General features: G+C 45.2%; 1 protein-coding gene and 1 pseudogene across 1 annotated transcript in view; one reads left to right on the top strand and one right to left on the bottom strand.

Annotated features, from left to right (window-relative positions):
- The window catches only part of LOC144117322 (uncharacterized), a 110,987-nt pseudogene extending 92,784 nt beyond the window's left edge, over window positions 1-18,203 (top strand).
- LOC144115030 (uncharacterized) overlaps window positions 1-21,175 on the bottom strand; it is a 156,091-nt gene that overhangs the window by 105,874 nt on the left and 29,042 nt on the right. The gene's annotated exons all lie outside the window — the stretch shown is intronic.

A 21,175-nucleotide genomic window follows, 5' to 3' on the forward strand; every position in this document is an offset into this window, starting at 1 on the left:
GCAGCTAAAAAAAACAGATGTCGAGACAATCAATCTGACAGCCAACAAGTGACTGTTGGCTTTCTTTGTAACAGCAAAGGAATGAACGCCAGAGACGAGGCTGCCTTGTGACGTCGAGACAACAGATCACTAGAAGGGAGGCAAGGCTGAGCATGCGACTGAGAGGGAGTACAGGTCTGTTAGGTATTGCTTCCTAGATGCTTTGTAAATAGTTGATGTACAGTCGGGGACAAAAGTCTCTGGACCACGTGTTCCTCAAACGAAGCCCGTAGCTCTGCTATTAGCCTTTGCTGGAGAGCACATTTGTGGAGGTAAAAGTCAATATTCTGCTCTTTTGCAGAAGTGCGGGCCCCGGCGACCGGCTAATAACAGAGCTATGAGCTTTGTATGAGCAACACTTGGTCTAGAGACTTTTGTCCTTGATTGTACATGGAAGATCATTATACTCTAATAAATACCGTGAATGAAAAAAAGCGCCGATGGCCGAGTGGTCTAAATCGTTGTGCCTTGTACTTGCTCGCTCCCCAGCGGCGTTGTTTCGAACGAAGCTTGGAGCACTAAAGGAGTTTTCTTTTTATGAATACCAGTTTTTCCAGACTTTCCGGCTTCGAAAGCCGTTGGTTACGGCCCTTACAGAAATGACTTTTGAGGCGCTGTTGACGCCTTGGTGAGTTCGTGTTGAATCTACAGGAAGTACATGAACCCCGCGTGAGTTGAGTAGCAACTGCTAAGCAATATTTCGGTTGAGCTTCACCCAACATAGCTTATATTAGAAAATTTCATTTACTCCTAAGCTGTACTTTTACAGATCATACAAAAAATAAATTTAACCTCGAAAGTGACTTAGTTTTGACGTGGGAATGGACGTCTTTTGGAAAGTATTTGAAAGAGCACGCATTCTGCTGTATTGCATGTTTCGAGATATTAGATCCCATATAAATTGCAAGTTACACTCAAGAGGCGTCTGTTGCGATAATTGTGGGCACGACGTTGAACACAAAACAGCTCCTACTTATAGCTTTATTCTTTGTTGTTGTCGAGGGAGGAATCGAGGTCTACAACTAACAAAACGTCGCATGAGAACTTGATTAATTGTACTTCATATGAAATAAATAAAGAGCCACAACAATAATTCATATAATTTTGCTGACCAGAAATTCACTAGCTACACGCGTAGGGGTGGCCTTGTAGAGTTGTAGAGGAGTATATACTGATGAACCTGAGACGATGAAAAGCTTTGGAGACTCAGTCATTCCTTATAATAGTCTCGTGTGCAAAAACAGCTTCATGCTCTGTAACGTGAAGGTTGTATATGCCTAACGCTCTCTCTTTCTCTATGCACCTTTGCATCGGGCGAGGGAGTTGTCGAGACTCCTCCTCTCTGGACTGTTGAAAACCGGTTCCGCTGCAGCTTCGACTGTACTAGCGCGAGGTGCCCACGACAGTCCAGCGAACAATATGGCAGCGTCCAGGGCGCTCTTACTGCAAATGTATATACAATGTAAAGTTGGAAACGACCAATTCTGCATATATGGACATGTAAGCAGAACCTAGGAGAAAGAGGAGTACTCATTCATTCTTTCAAACTCAACCAGTATTTGCAATAAGTGTACGGTTTCGCTGAAATGTCCGAACAATGAACGCTCGCTCATCTCGTCTGACATTCGATCGCAGGTGTGCGGCCGGTATGATTCCGCGCTTTTCCTGGTGTGAAGTAAATGTGCGTCTCTTTAGCAGGAAAGACTGCACATCCATACAGCGCGCAACAAATAACGCTCAGCGTCAAATGAACGAATAGTGATGCGCTTGTTTTGCTTCCCAACATTCTGGACACACTCTTGCTTTTTTTTAAATGCTGCAACGGCGCCAGGACACGGGAATTGCGAAGCAAGAACATCACTCTTCTCCTTTTTTTTTGTATTTCCTTTGAAAAAGGATGCCTGACCGTTCGCCCGTAGCCCCGTTCAGAATTGCAATTGCACAACGATATTATAAGCCTTTTGTGGAATCAAGCTTAACAAATGTCGACACAGCCGGACCTCACATGCGCTTATAATCGCGCATAACTTACGGAACACGTGAGCTTTTATTTCATATCAAACAGACGAACGTTGAGCCCGTCAGCCGCCTCCGAGAATTGCACGCGTCTCGTTTGTGACGCAGTGAAATACCACGTGCGTCGGCGTTCACTCAAACCATTGTTTGCTGAGACGAAAAAAAAACAATTTTAAATTGTTTCGTCGTGTGCAACAAAAATTGCGTACACTGCAGCAATAGCTGTGTTCCTTAGCGACTAGAACAGCGCATCAGCAATTCGTTATGTATAGTGGTTTGGTTTATAGGGGTTTAACGTCCCAAAGCAACTCAGGCTATGCGAGACGCCGTAGTGGAGGGCTCCGGAGATGTCGACCACCTGGGACTCTTTAACGTGCACTGACATCGCACAGTACACGGGCCTCTAGAATTTTGCCTCCATCGAAATTCGACCGCCGCGGCCGGGATCGAACCCGCGTCTTTCGGGCCGGCAGCCGAGTGCCATAACCACAGAGCCACCGCGGCGGCGTATGAACAAAAATTGCAAAAAAAGCAGGGATGGAAAGACCGAGAGAACTGCAGGAATTCTGCCCTGCAGCGCCGGAATAGAGGAAGCCCTTGCTGGCGTCTGTTGCGACTCTCGCGGCGATCTACCACTGCCTTCATCATTTGCAATGTCAGCTGCATCGTGTCTCATGAAGCGCCTGGCCGGGACCCGCGCCATGCCCTGGATGGGAGTATGTTGGACCGCGCTCAAGGCTGCACATAGGCATTCATGGGGCTCGGCACGTGCGTCCTCACACCGCCGCGCATGCTCCATTAACCATGAATGATGCGGAGCGCCACTGCGCCCTTACCGCGCAAATTGCTAAGTGACTGGGGCCGTTGCCGGGTGACGCCGTGTCGAGAACAGCGGCAGCCAGAAATAGAGTCGCAATAAATGCCAGATATATGCGCTTTCAGGCATGTCCCACTATTTGAAAGACCGCCAGTATATGTCTCCAGCGAATCCAAACATAGTTTTCGGCGCGTTTTGGTGCAAAACCAAGAAATAAAATTTTGCTCCTTCCGCCTCTCCAGCGGCACAACGGGCGGGGATATATTACGAGCAGCAGACCAAGCGGCCGCTCATAAAAACGCAATATGTGCCTGGCTTGCAGTCCGGAATTTTCTTTTATGCTGTTGTTTATCTTCGAGCTGCTTTATTGTGCGCCAGAGGAGCACTGCGGAAGAACTCTGTCTCAGAACAGTGAGCTCCAACAACTTCGCAGAATCTTGGTCGGCTGCAGAGCAGAGATGGAGAGAGGGAGAGAAGGAGGGAGAGAGAGAGGGTAAAGAGGAAGGCAGGACGGCACAGGAGTTCGGGGTATCGGTGCTTCGGGGCGAGCGTAGAGCTGCGTCGCCGCGGCGCAATTTAATTACGGTCGTAACTCGGCTCCTGGCCCGCCCGCGTTCGCTTCGCCGGAGCCGCGACGCGAGAACGCCGTGGATGCGGCCCATTATGGCGTGCGCGCGTTGCGGCTAGCGCGGTGGGACACTTCGATTGCTAACTCGACGCGCGCACAACTGGCGCCGTAATTGCGATACTTACGGCGCGCACGGGGGACGTGGATGCTTCGCAGCACCCGAGAAATGTTGGTCAGCTAAAACACGCCGGCCGGGAGAACAAAGCTTCCGCGTGTTTTGTGATCACGACAGATCGATGCACTCGTTCGCTGATCGATTGGCAAGTGCCTAGGGATGCGCAGCGACTTGGGGTGCGCTTATTATGACACATTTAGCCGGCTGCGGCATTTCGTGGCCAATGACGGCGCCACTTTTAGCGTTGTTTTGCGTGCCACGTACTCTGCTTAGCGGCTATCTTTTCGCTTGCGGCCACTGGCCACGTGCCTAGTGAGTTGAGTGGAGAATAACTTGTGCAAACTGCGGTCTTCCTTCCTGGCGTTTCATTTGCAAGTTACGCAACAAATGCTTGTTCGCAAAAACCTTCTGGCTATCGTTCATGTTGGTAGCAATTGTTTGAAAAACTGCGACCGTTGTGTGAACCTAGTTTGCCGTGCTTCGCGTTAATAGTTTTTTTGTGCTTAGTAAGACATACCTTTAATCTTTATCTGTGCACGAAAAGGAAAATGAAACGAAAACTACAAGAGGCCTTTTTTTCACACAGTCTGTAAAGTATATCACTCTATCTTACCGTGCACCTTAACCGCTGGTTCCAAGAAAAGATTTAAGATAATCGCTGTGACCCAAGTGATGTGAAGGCAACTCATTACACACCTGTCCCACTTCTCGACCAAAGAGAAAAGAACTACGTTAATAAGTGTCACGAGACGCGTGACATTCCCGCTCTCATTAGTGTATAAAACCGATGCGTATAGTCTTTCTCTACGACTCTTTTCTATGCCTAGCTGAAACCAGAATTGGCTGCGGTGAACTTCAAGAAACATCGTACAAACTAACCAGGATAGAGCGCCGCTTTTCTCCTGCTTGTGTTCGCCCATCAATGAAGAAACAAGAAACCACGAGCCGGGGAAACTCGCCGACAGTATAGTCTCCCGTGGCTGGTCGCTCAATATCTAAACGATTGTGTGCACGAAAACGCAGGCACACAGACACACACACACGCACACAAACAGACACATTTATTCCTCCCTCTTCTTACTGCTCCACGCTTTCCCGCAACCCCCGCACAGCTCTACAGCATCGAGCATATCCCCTCCGCCCGAGCGCACCAGGAGTTATCTCGACCGCTCTTTCCTCGCTTCTCTGCTCCCACGGGAAACTCCAGGCTTGCGCATTTCACTCACGGCATCAACCGCGGCGCGCTTTATTCCGCCGCACATCTATATAAACGGCCGCAGACTCCTCGCTGCCTACCGGTCCCAGGCGGCCTGATTGCATCCGGACTCCAAACAGCATCGCTCACGAAGAGTTGGGCCCGCTGCTCTGTTCCGCTAGAGCGCACCTATCCGATTTATACGTAGATCCGCTTGTTTGCGCAGTGGTCGGCTGCCGTGCTTTCGCTTGCTCGGCCGATTTGCTCGCACGACTGGGAAAAGCGCCGCGAGTGCGCTGAGGCAAAAAATAATAATAATAAGGAAGCGGAAACACAAACGCACCTGCGAGGAACGCGGTAAGGTGAGCAGGAAAGAGATTCAAGGGAGGTCCACAAACGGAGGCGGCTCTGCCTTGCATCGGGGTGCATGAAAAATGGCACGCCATGGAAGGCTCGACTAATGATTGTGTACGACTCTCTTGCGTAGAGCAGCTGTGGCGAACGCGTACGGTTTCGCATTCCCACAAGCGGCGTTCGCTTCAGCGAACAAGCAGCCGTCACGCAGGACTATAGAACACCTCTTTCTGAGTCTGGGTGCTCCCAGAAAGGTGCCAAGGTGCAAACGCACACTTTTCATAAGTGACGCGTAACAGCTACATGCTCGTTACTGTAGGAGTAAAGTTTTTAAAGCTTTGCATGTCCCGTTTCAAGTGCAAGATTGATTTGAAAAAAAAGAAACTTTTTATGCCATGTAGAAGCACAGCGAGAAATTATCCTCAAAATAATGTCTTTATTTCCTATATTCAACTCCATAACACGAAACATTCCATCGGTATTTACATTAACTACTACTTACGCTACAGTTCCGGGACTATGCAGTCTACTTGCTCGAAGAAGTAGGCCCTGGTTACATTTCGGCTCTTAAATGCGGAATTTGATTCACAGTTTTTCTCGGACATTTTTATCACGCATCACATGAGACGGCGAATTTTCTCAATTAATTCTATTGAAAAGTAACACTATTTTTTGCTATATTCCATCGCCTTTTTTTTCTTTTGCAGTTTCAACTGTGCCAGAAATTATTGAGCGGTTTTGTTTTGGAGATGTGCAGGTATTCACTAAAGATGAGAATCATCAACTGTTTTCACAGAGGGCACGAAGAACACGTTCGAATATGGCAGACCTGTCAACACTGTGTCTAGCGCTCGCTCTCTAGACGGCGGCATAAATTCCGCTCGCAGCACTTGTTTCGTGGAACAGGCTAACCGAAGCAAAATCGGTGCACTCACTGATATTACAATGCGTGCTGGAACACACGAGGTTCCTGTTGCCCACCTGGGCTCATCCTCCAGAGCGGCGCGGTCTTTTTGATCCAGAATGTTTGTGACTCCACAGAGGAGTTGTGAACACACGTTTAAGAGCCCGTGCCCACGATTAGGAAATTGCTGCTGAATAGTCATTCAGAGAAAAGCATAGTGGAACGGCCAGTCGTGCAACTTGCATTAGTGGTGAAACTTGCGCTTCGAAACTCCTTAGCAGTGCTTTTTGACATCGTTTCCAGGAACTCAGGTCAATGGTGTAGTTCACTTGTTTTGCCAAAGCGTGACGCATGGAAAGAAGCTAACGGCTGCATTCTTTTCACTGAAACAAAGAACAGTACGCCCTGGCTGCGAAAGTTCCATCCGAGAACTTCATTATATGCGGGGTGTGGCATTAGACCACCAGGCTACAGTTCGACGCATACGTGCCTGGAGCCGCCGCGGTGGCTGATTGGTTACGGCGCTCGGCTGCCGGCAGCGAAAGACGCGGGTTCGATCCCGGCCGCGGCGGTCGAATTTCGATGGAGGCGAAATTCTAGAGGCCCGTGTGCTGTGCGATGTCAGTGCACGTTAAAGAACCCCAGGTGGTCGAAATCTCCGGAGCCCTTCACTACGGCGTCTCTCATAGCCTGAGTCGCTTTGGAACGTTAAACCCCCATAAAACATATTCCAGCATACGTGCCTGTGGACGCATTCCCTTATTGTCCTACAGTGTGAGATGGGGCAACCGTGTTGCGAAAATGCGAACTTTTTGACAATTTATCTTTTTTTTTGTGACCAATATGGCATCAAACAACAGAAAGCACAGTACTTGTTCTGTCTGAAGTCTCTGGAAAAAAGTGAATAGAGCTGTAGATTCTTCGAAAAATCCTCTTTTTTTTGTCATACAAAACTGGCTCTCAAATTTCGTCCTTTCCATAGACGCCCATTGTTTAAACTTTGAATGGATTTGGAATGAACGTTAGGCAGGGGATCGAGACACTGCTGCCGTTGGCGTGTGGGGCTGAACACCGAAATCCTAAATCCTGAGGAAAAGCTCAGTTGGTTAGCTTCACGGTTAGTTATACAAAAAAAAAACGCAGCTTCTCCCATTGAAGCGATGTAAGCCACAAGACTTAGCGGCGCTAGCTAGGAGCTGTATCGAATTCCTGATAACCAGAGGAACGCAGCTGAGTATGGTGTCGCTTCATTGTCTGAAGACTACTTCGCGCTCACTGTTGCCGGCCATGCAGCGTCACAATTCCTGGCATAATTCCAGAAAGCCTATCTCATAGTACCTTTAATATCCGGACGACGCCCAACCACACCAACGCCACTGCTCGTCCGTTCATGCAAGCTTCTTTACTTCAGCGTGCAGCCATTCCACTGCGGGCAACGGAGATAAGCCGTAACCTTATGCGGGGCACGGTCTGTGGTTAGCAGTGATTTTGCACCTGGGCGAACGTGCGAAATATTGTAAAAAAAGGAGACAAAATCAAGGAAGACAAAGGAAAGCTTAAATGCTGCGTAATTTCCACCAGATGGTTGTATGCATTATTTGAATTAAGATTCCGTTTTATTAAGCAGACCGATGAAAAAGAATTAAAAATGTGACAGACGATCAATGCGACTGATGCGGAGGGTTATACGTTAAGTTTGCGACTCCGATTGTGTGGGTGATTTGTGTTGATCAGCTGAACTCACTCACACCAATGACAATTGAAGTTTCCATTTGGCAATTCATGAATTTGCATGCTATTCGATTAGTTAACATCAGATGTTAAGTAGCCATCAATTTCCCTCTCCGGTGGTGGATCTAATCATTTCACTATCTTGCAGATATATGGTGTGTTCAAACCTCTAACGATGCCCGCGGTTTTGCCCACAATCACCCCACTAATGCTAGCGCACTGAAGCTCCACCCTCCTCTCCCCTTTTCTCATCTCCACGGTGCGGTTAAGGTGTCCACCGAGAAATGAGACAGTGGTTACGCCTTTGTTTTCATTTTAATTTTTAATGCACCACGCTCCTGGCCGGAACGTCGGACGTCCCCGCTCAGTTTTTGCGCACATGGCATTCCTAATGCTAGCGCCTTGAAGTTATGCGTGTCATTATGATGGGCGCAGACAAACATCGAACGTTGGTCATCGAAATCGCAAACATTTGCAGGTAAGTGCCCGTAAAACTTTGCAACTGTGACGGCAAAGCAGCTGTATAGGATTGTGCTTGGACGAAGATAAAACATTCGGTGCGCCAACATTAGGAAACAAAAAAAGGCATGCACTTCAAATATGTCAATCAAAAGAAAGGCCCTGGGATGAGTTCGAAGGCAACATATCCTGTACTCCTTGCAGCTCAACTTGCACGAAGTGAATCCACACAGGTCACTACTGTTACGTTCGAGGCAGGCAAACTCAGCGAGTGGAGATGACAGCGCACAGCCTCTCCCCGTCTCTTCCTATTCCTTGTCGCTGCTTCGCGAGCTGGCGCATCCTGTTAGAGCGAAGCCAGAAGGCTAGACTCCCTACCTGTCTTCCATAAAAGCTGCAAGAGGGAGCCGCGGCACACTTCCATGACTCCAAGGACGGCTGCGCAGTATAACCGCGAACGATCGCGAGCCCGGTACGGCGAGAAGCCTTTTTCCTCCCACCCGTCGGGATGCGTATGTCGTGTGGCGATGACAGATGGACGCCGCAGACGCGCAGTTTATAAATATGGACGCAACCATGCAGGCTCGCAACAGGCTCCGTCAGTGCTTGAGTGTCAGCGCAGCGCCCCGCCGTGCAGGTAGCATTACAAATACATAACAGCACGGTGGGACACCTACACCTCAGTGGCTGCTATATCCTCACATAAACTTATGTGTATGTATATGTAGGGAGTTTTACCTTCTTCAAGTTTTCGCAGCCTCGTGCCGAGAGAAAGCAGCCCGTCACACAAAAACGGCAAAAAACAAGTGTTCGCCTTGTTTACGCCGCCAGTGTAGAGAGGGCGGCTGCTCGGTTGCGCTGGTCTGCCAAGCGGCGGAGATTTATCGCTAGTGAAGTATGGGCCTTATCCTTCGGCGGCTCATTTAGTGGGCGTGGAATCAGCCTGCACCCCTAGTTGACCACGCAGAGCCAAGCTCTGGAAGCACCGTTCCCGCGCCGTTGCGCGCAGACGAGTGCGCCAGGCGGTGCAGAACAACCGCAGCGGCTGCTGATGATTGAAAGCCCCCCTCATAACTACGAGCCACGAAAATATATTGTCATAAAAAGAATCCCCGCCACGCTGCTTCGCAAAACAAGCTGCGCGGAAAGCGCTTTTCGTCAGCGCACGAACTATACATACTAAGCGTGTGGGATTTTTTCTCGAATACCACACAGAGTTTGCTATGAATATTCAGACTAGCACTGGCTGCCCATGGGTTCGCTGTGTGTGCGCGCGTGTGTGCGTGTGTGTGTGTGTGCGCGCGTGTGTGTGTGTGTTTGTGTGTGTGTTGTGTGTGTGCGTGTGTGAGGGAGAGTGCGATCACTTTCTTAATCAGACATCTATAGACTACTCTTTTCAGAATAACAGTTTTACAAGTCGTTCAAGGAATATGTAGCATAGTTAACATGTCATCCAGATGTGACTGGCTACAATTACCAGCCGTGCAAAGCAAAGATTTGAAGGAATGCCACTATAATATGCCAGTACAGTCACATACGTTTAAAAAAACGTTTCCATTCCCATCGATATAGTGCAACAGCACATATAGGGATGTCTGTGCCCCAATTCACCCATATTATTAGTTTTATACTTTTGAAAAAGTAGCGCCAGGCACTTTCTGTTCGTAGACTGGGCAAATAACAAACGGGAACAGCACCTGAAAAATTTTCCCTTCCAGTGATCACGTTCTGTCTTTTTTTTTTTATCTTAGTCGAATGAGGAACGCTCTTTGAGCTCAGCGGTGAAAAACAATTTCCATGAAGGTACTACACGAATCGTATACTGCGCAGGCCTACATGTCATTTTGGCTCTCTTTCCTGAAACAATGAGTTTTATGACATAATTCTCATAAGAAAACATGCATTCACTTGCCATAACATCTTCAGTATTGGCTACAGTACAAAAGCGCATTTTTCGTTTCACTCAGCAGTGGTCTTGGTGAACCAAAGGTCCCCGCATTGTTGAATTTTCGTATGTAAAATGCTTGGAAACTGAATGGGAATAATCGTGACGGCAGTCAGTCACCCCCGTGTCTAAAATGAAGAACGCCTTTCATTCCACAACCGCCAGTGAGGTATATCTGGCCAGTGTTTAAGGTTCTTACGTCTTTCAAGAGCAGACGGTGTCTCTATCAGGTATGAAGCTGGGAGTACGTTTATCGTCATGCCACGCACGTGTGAAGCATCGCGAAACCGATATAATTTCAAAATGTAGCTATTAGTGAAGTTTTCTGGCTAATAAGATACTCGAAAACGATGTCAAAATTAGTAGTTCGGGTGGGGAATACGTTATTCGTTTAAACCTAAAGAAATTTTTCAACCAGCATGAATACCGAATGAATGTCTCCAGTATGCACTGCAAGACCGAAGATACACTAGAATAAAAAGAATAGAATAAAAGATTTATAGTCCACAATATTTACATATTAATTTTCTGCCGCACCTAAGCCCCTCGGTGTTTTTTGGTGGGCCGGCAGAAGCAGTGCACGTCATACACCGGACAACGAAACGCTCACAAATGTACTCAGTTGACTGATAAATTAACACTATTAAAAAATCAACAAGTATATCTTCAAAAAGTGATGCCACAGTCATGTCCAGAGTTCAAAGACGTAACAATATGCAAGAGTACACGAATTAAAGATCACGAAAGTAGTGCCAATTTTCACACACAGTTCTGCAGAGTAATAGAGCCAGAAAGGAGAAAATAACAATACGCTGCCCCTTAAATGCGTCCAATTCTACAAGTGCACTTTTCATTTTCTAAGTAACTGAAAACACAGTCATGCTCAAGAGACTGATAAAAAAATGAAATAAAATAATAAAATAAGTACAAAAGACTGACATAAAAAAATTGCAACACTTTGAGAAACACGACTATGCCAAGCAGGAGAGGAAGGAAAAAAATGGTAAAAGGAAAACATTCATCATGAAAGTAACCAGTTTCTTAACAGGACTTTTGCTTTTTTTCTGCCGCTGATACTCAGGAGCTCTTCAGGTAAGGTGTTAAACAACTGTGGTAATTAATACCTACGAGTTCTTTCCCCACAATTAGTATAAACTCGTGGGATCACAGATCTTTCTTTTGGCCTTAGTGTCCTTACTTTGTTCACAGGTTCTTTGAAACTGATGTCATAATGATTTGTTGTTAGAATTACATATTGATATAACTGTCTTAAATTCAATAGCCTTAAATCATTCATGACATCTTCTGATTGCCTATTATTGAGTTGTGTACCGTACACGATATTTCTGGAAATCTAACGCAGCGGTTTATTAACTTTTGTTTGCCGACTAACAGAGCAGTTGCCGTAGATTGTTACAACGTATCGTAGGATGCTTTTGCTTAAAGGCTGAAACACTCTGTAATGCGTTTTGACAGTTGTTCCTTGTCATAATTTGTATATATATGCCGCAACTTACCTTAACCTTTTTACAAATGTATATGAGATGTTTATCCCAGGTAAAGAACTCATCTATGTGCAGACTAAGGTATTCGACGGAGTGGGTATAAGGAACTGGGACGCAACAGCAATTGTCACATCGCAGTCCATGATGCCTTAATTCGCCATTGATTTCAACGCGCTTGATATGATTCCTGTTGCACATGAACTTTGTTTTATCATGATTCACGTATATGTAATTTATAGACATCCAATTTATTATTCTGCTTACATCTCCTTGTATTTCGGATAACGCATAGTCATAACATGAATGGGTAAATACCAGTGCTGTGACGAAAGACTTAAGGTATTCAGGTTATTTATATAAATGTTGAAAAAAAGCAGCCCAATTGTCGAGGGTTGTGGAACTCCATACTCGATTAACTTTTTATTGCCAATTGATTGTCCTATTTTTACTACTTGGAAACTTCCGGTTAGGTAGTCTTCAAAGAATGCAGCAAACTTACCTATAAATCCCATTAAGTTTAGTTTTTCAATTAGATTCCTATGATAGATTGTACCGAAGGCTTTAGTCATGTCTAGGAACAACGTCAGTGCTATTTTATTGTTAACTAAGAGCTGCACAAACGAAATAATTGAAATATTCTAATAGAGTTGTAGTACTGCGATGTTTTCTAAATCCATACTATTAGATAAGAGTGAGTCTATCACAGAAACTGATCATAATCCCATGCAGGTATTTTTCGATTATATGCGTTATTACAGAAAGAAAGGCTATTGGTCTATAGTTACTTATTTCGTTGATTTTTACCTTTTTATGCATAGGTCGAACAATTGAAATTTTCAGTTCTTCAGGCAGTTTGGTTGTAGCCAATGCGCCATTTACAATACGCAACAGCACGTTAGTCAGCTTGTTGATACTAAGGATCAGGTCGCGAGGCCGCATTTCATCGTATCCAGCTGGTATACTGAAGGGACGCGAGTGTATAACATCAAACAAATCGAAGCGAGTCACTCCGGGTAAGTACGCGAGTATATATTACTTTCTCCTTTGAGCTCATTGAGATCTTCAGGGTGCATTTTCTGTCTTAGCATTGCAGGTTCAGTTGAAAAATAATTGTTAAAATTTTAACAATGTTCAATTTTGCCATATGGGTCACCAAACGCTTTTTGGAGCATTTTATCTACATTGCGGTCTGTACTACGCTCCAAAACATGACCAGGTTCTTTTAGCACTCCCTTTTGCATGGGCTAATTCTTTCGAAAAATATTTTTTTTCGCTAATCTAAGCTTTGCGGTAACCTGATCGCGTAGGGCGCGAAACTCTTTCCTAAGATTATCATCGTCACGTTTTTTGTTTACTTCTTTTCCAAGCTTTTTTTTTAGAATAAGCTCTAAAATCTCTTTCGTGATCCAGTTATTTTTATCTTTCTCTGTTTTATTTTCACTCGTTTTCTTGAGTTTTTCTATATTTAATTAAATTTGTTTACAACCATTTGATATAGCTTTATATGATGATCGGCTGACAGTGCATCCCAGTCGCAGCTCTGAATCATATTACCGACCTGCTTATTGTCAACACTTTCGATTACGTGCATATCCATACCAGCATCTGAACCTACGCCGTCGTTTAAAAGCACTAGGACGATATAGTAATGATCCGCTAATTTTTTACTCCCAATACCGGATAATGATGCTAAAATCTTACTTCTAACCACAATATGATCAATGAATGATCTGGTAAGTGTTTCCCTCATATATTCTTCGCGCGTGACACCAGTGATTACGTGTTTTAAATTCTAATTGGCTGAAGTATCCAGGCAGTCACTTACTCCGGCTTTCTTCAAGCACAGTGTACCTATGCTGAAATCACCTGCTAGTACTAAATTGTTCCTATGGTCCAGTTTTCTCAGAAAATTTTCAAACTCGAACAAGAACTCACCTATCGGTCCGCTAGGCGAACGGTAAACTGCACAGATGACAAAAGTGAGTTCATCAGACGTTATCTTTAAAATCACTGTTTCCATGCGTTGTGTAGGTATGGCGATGCTTTCAGTAATCCATTCGTTTCTAATGTACAGCAGAATGCCGCCTCCTCGACCAGTTTCACGGCAAAAGTATAATGACTGATAACCTGGCAACTCATATGTTTCACATGTGGACCCATCCAAATTTATTTCTGTCAACGTTATCACATCTGTTTGCTGTGGCTTCCCAGATAAATGTAAAAGAAATGCATTCGAGTGTTTACGAATGCTTCTCAATATACGAATATTGTCTCATGGTCTGGGGGACAACAACCAAGCAAAACCAAATGAAAATTCTAATCGCTCAAAAACGAGTAATTAGATTAATAGCTAATGTACCGTGGTGTACTCATACTGCCCCTATTATGCAAGGTTTAATATCATGACAATCTCAGAGTTATTCCCATTCAAGTTGATCTCTATGTATAAAAATGCTGTTTCCACTAAGAATGAGTTCCTTTTATCAAGTCTCAACTTGACTCGTTCGATTCCATCCTACAATACATGAAACAAAATGTCATGGTGTGTACCTTTCTGCCACACTACATACGGTAAGCAGCCACTGAAATATAGTTTATCACATTACCTCAATATTCTGCAGAAGAACAACATCATACCTGAAGAGGCTCCACGGCATAAATTAGTCACACTTATTCCCATGTTAGAATGTACATAGTTCGTGAGGAGAACTTATATATGTATAGCTTCGTGCACCTTCATTTTACTTGCATTGTATTTTACTCGGTTGAGTGTAAATGAGTTTCCTACACATAGAAATGTGGAGTAGTTTTCGCCAAATAACGTCCAGTGATAGTAGAGGCGTAACTTCATGCGAATGTCAGATGTAGATACTTTGTGGCTGTAATTCTTTTGTGTTTTTGAGTGTGCTCTTCCACTGTTGTGATCAGCTGCTGGGCTACACACCCCAGCATAGGGCGCAGGGTGGCTCTCAAGCTGCAACAACGCAGCTTTTTGCCTTGCGTCCTTTCTCCTTTGTTGCTGATGTAACCTTGCGAGAGTTAATAAAATATATCATTTAATTCAAATCAGTATTGACATGCAGTAAATCAACGCATTTCTTAAAGCTTCTTTGAACGCAAACTGCTCTTCATGCGCCTGCCATCCGTATAGGCCCGCAAAAGTTTGTGCACCCATTATAGTTCTTCTCAGTCATCTAATGACTGAATTCGAATGACTTTGTCTCCCTCTTTCTTTCTCATAAAGACTGCTGTTTCTTGTCTGCGTGAATTTGAAATCTCTTTCACGCGCTTTTGATTTTGCAGCACACAACTGCCGAACATGGCGAGTCAGGTTGTCGTTGATGTAAATGTCTTCCGATTTCAGTTCATCTCTCTTTGCGGCCCATGAATTGCGAATATTTTGATCTTGAAGCGTAGCAAGATTACTGGATTTTTTCTTTCTTTAGCTTTTACCCTGCGAGCAGCTTCACACTCTCTGAATATGGTGTGGGCAAACCAAGCTTTTGTGAAATGGATGCCAAAGCACTGAAGATATTTTCATTTTCTATGAAAAGGACGCCGTGTATTTCAATGTTCTTGCGCCGTGAATATTGTTCAACGTAAATTACAGCTATCTTGAGTTGTTTCGTTTCATGGTCACTCTTATCCAGTTGATCGTGAAGCTCGCACACGTGTTTACGAACTTCTCCAATGTTTTTTTTTTCATTTCCCGCAGTTTTTGTCATGACGTCATCGTACTGCCCTGATAAAAATTTCATCGATTCTTCTATGCTCTTATAATGCCTAAATACAAAATAGTAAAAATCAAGTAGACAGGGAACGGCACCATGTTCATTTATCGGTTGGTGTACCTAACGCCGTTTGCCAGTTTTTTTTCCTTTCTTACCCGCCGTTCAGGCTTGTTTTTCTAATTCCATCCAGTTACGTCGCGAAGCATGGCAGTACTTTAGTAACGGCGAAACTATAGAGAAACGTCGCGGGAGGGTGGCTATGGCGTTTCCGGATGCGTCCCCATCAGCTCACAGCGCTGCTATAGTTGCCAGACAGCGCCGAATGCAAACAACAAGTACAAACGACAGATAAAAATCGAAGCAAGCGCGCCATCGCCTACCAGCGCTGCGCCATGCTACACGATGTACTTAGAGACGACGGCACAAGCTGCTGTCGCAGCAAATTCCGGAGAACGCAATGCGCGTTGGGAGCCCGGAAGTTGGGGCGGTGAAAATGCGATGCGCATAGGCGCATTGTGTCCGCCCCAGCAGAGGCGCCGACAGCTGCTTCTGGGGCGAGCGGGGAGCGTGCGAGGACGTTCGTTAGGCGTGCATCCAGCTGGCAACGGCGTGCGCCTTCTTACATTCGCTTCCGCATCCGAAGCGCCTGGCGATGGCGCTGCGACCATGCAGTATTGTCTGCCGCACTGCGCGCGGCGCCTGGAAGTACCACGGAGCGCTATCTACAGTGCGGGAAAAAGGACGCCTTTTGCTTAGAGGACATTCATTCATTTATTCTTCTTTTTAATTGGTGTTTTTTTTTCTTGGCAGAATACCACACTTTAGGCGAGGTTAAGTTGAAACTGCTGAGGGAAAATTATTTGCTTCCCTATTTACGTGGTGCCGTGACAGCATTTGCCTCCCGCGGCATTCTGCTGCTGCTCTCCTGCACGCGTCCACAAGAAAGGTCGCACAATGACAACGAATCCATGAAGGAGTCAGCACTGCTGGAGGAACACGTGAAACTTGTTAGCGCGCGCTTTGCGTCACATTTTGCAGCTGCACTGGCACCGCTGAGAAGTTAGTACAGCGCTTGTGGTCTTGTCCGTATCGGTTCGGCTGGCGTCGGATCCAACGCTATAGCGTATCTCTGTCCTCCTCGCTGGGGCCTCTATGCAGCCGAGGAATGCACCGCGGTGCATCTGCCCCGGGAAAAACTAATTCCACGAACAGTTCCACGCCGTTGCTTTCGTTTCGCTGTGTCTGGCGCCACCAACTTCCCCTTGGCCTCCTGCGTGACACCGGCGACCGCCCACCGTGGACCGCCATTCTACGGGGTAGGACGTGCCTCCACTGGAGTGCGCTCGGACCAGAGGCAAAGCCCGAGGCTGCTCTCCGATCAGATTAGTCCGGGTGCGCCCAACAAGATAGGCTCGCTCTTATTACTGACGCCAAAACACGCCTGGGCGGACGCAGACATGGGCCCCATTATCCGGCCCTCTTGGCGGCTGCTGGCAGCATCCCCTCTGATGGACTTTTGCCACTTGTTTTCGTCTCGTCGGAATCCTTCGCTGACCTTGAAAGTGCTGCACATGAGAGGAGAACTCTGCGAACAAGCGCCATCTTTCCCTATGCTCCCATCAATAACACGTTCTGACGGGATTACACAAGATTCGTATAGATGCTGCTTTGTCGGGCTCCGGTTCCTCGCTATTACGTATACGTTTCCTCTTTTGTAAGCCATCCCATGGAATCTGATATTTGGACTTGAAACGCAGCAAGTCTTCAGCAAAAGGCATATACAAACTGACCTATGTCGCCATAAAAAAATAGATACTTGTGTTCTCATATGTATGAAGCCTAGGAAAGCGCAATTTCGTAGCCATTTTTACGTCGGTAATATTTCGATATGCCTACCTCGCTTCTTATCTGCTCCTTGGGTTCCGTACTTGAGCATGCAAGTAGTGTAGTTTCACCGGCCGTAGAAAAGCGGGAGTACAAACCACAAGCAAAGCTTAGAGACGAGCTTGAATGCAGTTTCGCCTTAGGGCGCAAGAACACCGATTGCGGGTACGTATAGTCGGATACAAGTTAAGCCTGCAGTGAAGCCCCGCCCACATTTAGGACCGGCGCACAGAATTCCTCCACGACAAAAATGCAGTCCGTTGTTAAAACTTCTCTTGTCACTTAAACAAGATGCTAATCATGAGAAAAAGTTATAAGCTCTATGATTTTGATACCTTGCTTGTTTAATAAAGACAAACGTTAAAAAGATGATGGCGATTTTTTATGTGTGACTGACTAGCGGAGTAATACAGCGGTCGTGTGGGATATGCAGGTAAGCTAATTATTTTTTAATGCCTTTGCTCAATACGCGTTTTAGAACTATTTTCCCAACAGCGAGGTTTTCAGGGTAATGTGTCGGGGATCTTCTTGTTCACCTCCGAACTTCGCCTTAGGGTCAGGGCTAATTATTTATAGCTGCCGTTTGACTCGGGTCGTGTGGTGGATCTGGAGGGATGACAAGACAGAAGGGAAGAGAGTTTCTCCAAGGTACGTTGTTGGGCGAGATGGGGGCAGAACATTATGAAGGAACGCAGTGCAAAAAAAAAAAAACGAGACAGAAGAGTTAATCGATAACTGTTCACCGTATCACATGCATGTTTTTTTTTAATTTTAGCTGCTACAGGTTTCACCCACGGACACCGTCAGCCCGTCCATTGCGTGGGACAACATGAACCAGCTCGTATGCAGCAAAGAGCCCAGTGAAATCGTCAACATGTAACCCGACGCATCCCCGAAAAAGGCCTTGGTGCTTTGTTTGCGCGTATATTACGTAAAAGGCATTACGTATCCAGCTGCTTTTGGGCAGTTGCTCGACTTTGTTCAAACAATCGTAGGATGTACTGTTTATATATATATATATATATATATATATATATATATATATATATATATATATATATATATATATATATATATTATGCGCACAAAAAACGCTAGGGGATTTTGTTGTCGAATCTATACTTTGAGAAAAGTACGTAGCAGTGTTCACGTGCTCCTATAAGGATTCATCTTGAACCTGTTTTCTAGTTCGTATGGTTTTGTTTTTCTCGTATGGTTCTTCTAGGGAAGCATTTTTGTAACTTGTTGTCAATAACAAGTTCCACTCGAATTTAAAATTCGTTCTAATTCAAGTCCATATTGGGCTCCTCAGCTTTGCTTCTATGCATGTGAAGACTCACAGCATTCCGCGCTTAATTTTCTTTACAAACGCATAGGTGATGGCGCCGTAATAATGAACATTACAGGGTTAGTGGTAGGACTCGCTATAGGTGCACTTGGAGAAGATACTTTATGAAAGTTTATCTTGCACTGCCTTCAACGTTGCTTGGGTTTTTCAGAAAACTAGTTAGCAAATTTCGCACGCTCTAAGCTTATTTTGCGGTATCATATATAAAATCTGTCAACTTTACGGAATCGGTAGTCTTTCATGATGCAACTCCTAAACGATGTTGAGATGAGATGAACTCGTCTTCCACTAACTACTTTCGTTAGCTAGACAGTCCCTATATATGTAGGAAGACGCTAATATGAAACTGCAGCGTTTTAACGAAAACACGTGATTAGCTTTTCTCTTACCACTTTCAGTCACATGCTAAGACTGTAAAGTATACGGCTGTCAATAAGCGTAGATAAGCCACTTTTAAGTGGCTTATCTACGCACACAGTGATGCGTTGCCGGTCTTGAGCAGTGCGTAAACACGCAATAGGTGCCGTTAAGTACAAAGTGGTGAGAGCAGCCAATGAACTGATGAAAACATGTCTTAATTATGTCCATGCTATTTGTACTATAAACCGTTTTCCGAATTTCTGGAACAGCTAGCTAGCTTTTGTAACGTTCTTCCAGTGCAGGTTCTTGTTTGCGCATTGGTGCAAGATAAAAATTGAAAGTTAATTTTTGTAATTAGCTATTTAATGGGGACATCAGCATTTTACAAGCAGAAAACCCATAATTATGGCAGAACAAGAAATATGTCCTTTCATATTTCTTTGTAAATAATTTTTACGGCCTACACAGCAGGATAATGCCGCATCAAGTAAGTAAAAATTCTTTATTTCACGTTTACTGAGCGTTAGGGAAATCGCCAGTCACGGATGGCAAGCGTAAGCGTTTAGTGTGAAAGTGCACTACGCCTAATACAAGCGTGCAAAAATTTTTCTTCACTCATGCTTTTCAAGCGTTAAGGACCCCGCGACTCATGCGTAGGAAGCGTGATTTTTCAACGTGAAAGCACACCACGCTTAGAACAAGCGTGAAAAAAACATCGGCAATCACGCCTGCGCAGCGTGAAAAACTTTAGTGTGTACGGACGAAAAAGACATAGTAGCCGACTGTACAGGGGGTATTCCACTATAGTATAAACGGGTTTCAATATACGTACATGCTTGTCACTTTGTTTCGCTGTTGGAGGCGCACGCAATGATAAAGCATGCTACTACTACTACTTCTACTACTACTGCTGCTACTACTACTACTACTACTACTACTACTACTACTACTACTACTACTACTACTACTACTACTACTACTACCACTACTACTACTACTACTACTGCTACTACTGCTACTACTACTACTACTACTACTGCTACTACTACTACTAATGCTACTTCATCATCATCATCATCATCATCAACCTTACTACGCCCACTGCAGGGCAAAGGCCTCTCCCATGTCTCTCCAATTAACCCTATCCTTTGCCAGCTGCATCCACCCTTTGCCTGCAAACTTCTTAATCTCATCCGCCCATCTAACCTTCTGCCGCCCCCTGCTACGCTTACTTTCTCTTGGAACCCACTCCGTTACCCTTAAAGACCAGCGGTTATCTTGCCTTCGCATTACATGCCCTGCCAATGCCCATTTCTTTCTCTTGATTTCGACTAGGATGTCATTAACCAATGTTTGTTCCCTCACCCACTCTGCCCGCTTCCGATCTCTTAACGTTACACCTATCATTTTTCTTTCCATGGCTCGCTGCGTTGTCCTTAACTTAAGCTGAACTCTTTTCGTTAGCCTCCACGTTTCTGCCCCGTAGGTGAGTACCGGTAAGATTATGCTGTTGTACACTTTCCTCTTGAGGGAAATTGGTAAACTGCCACTCATGATCTGCGAGAATTTGCCATATGCGCTCCACCCCATTCTTATCCTCCTAGTTATCTCCCTCTCATGATCCGGATCAGCTGTCACTACCTGCCCTAAGTATACGTATTCCGGCACAATTTCTAGGCTCTCGCTGCCAATTGTGAACTGTTGTTCCCTTGCTAGGCTGTTGAACATTACCTTGGTTTTCTGCATGTTAGTTTTTAGACCCATCGATCTGCTCTGCCTGTCTAACTCGTTGATCATGATTTGCAGTTCACCTCCTGAGTGACTCAGCAAGGCAATGTCATCAGCAAATCTCAGATTATTTAGGTATTCTCCATTTATTCTTATTCCCAACTGTTCCCAATTCAGGCCTCGAAATACCTCCTGCAAACATGCGGTGAACAGCATTGGCGAGATCGTGTCTCCTTGCCTGACGCCCTTCCTTATTGGAATTTTATTGCTGACTTTATGGAGGACTATAGTAGCTGTGCAGTTGCTATATATATCTTCCAGTATTTTGACATAAGGCTCTTCTACCCCCTGATTACGCAATGCCTGTATGACTGCTGAGGTTTCCACAGAGTCGAATGCTTTCTCGTAATCAATGA

Source organism: Amblyomma americanum, chromosome 1 (assembly GCF_052857255.1).
Source record: "Amblyomma americanum isolate KBUSLIRL-KWMA chromosome 1, ASM5285725v1, whole genome shotgun sequence".
Classification (NCBI taxonomy): domain Eukaryota; kingdom Metazoa; phylum Arthropoda; class Arachnida; order Ixodida; family Ixodidae; genus Amblyomma; species Amblyomma americanum.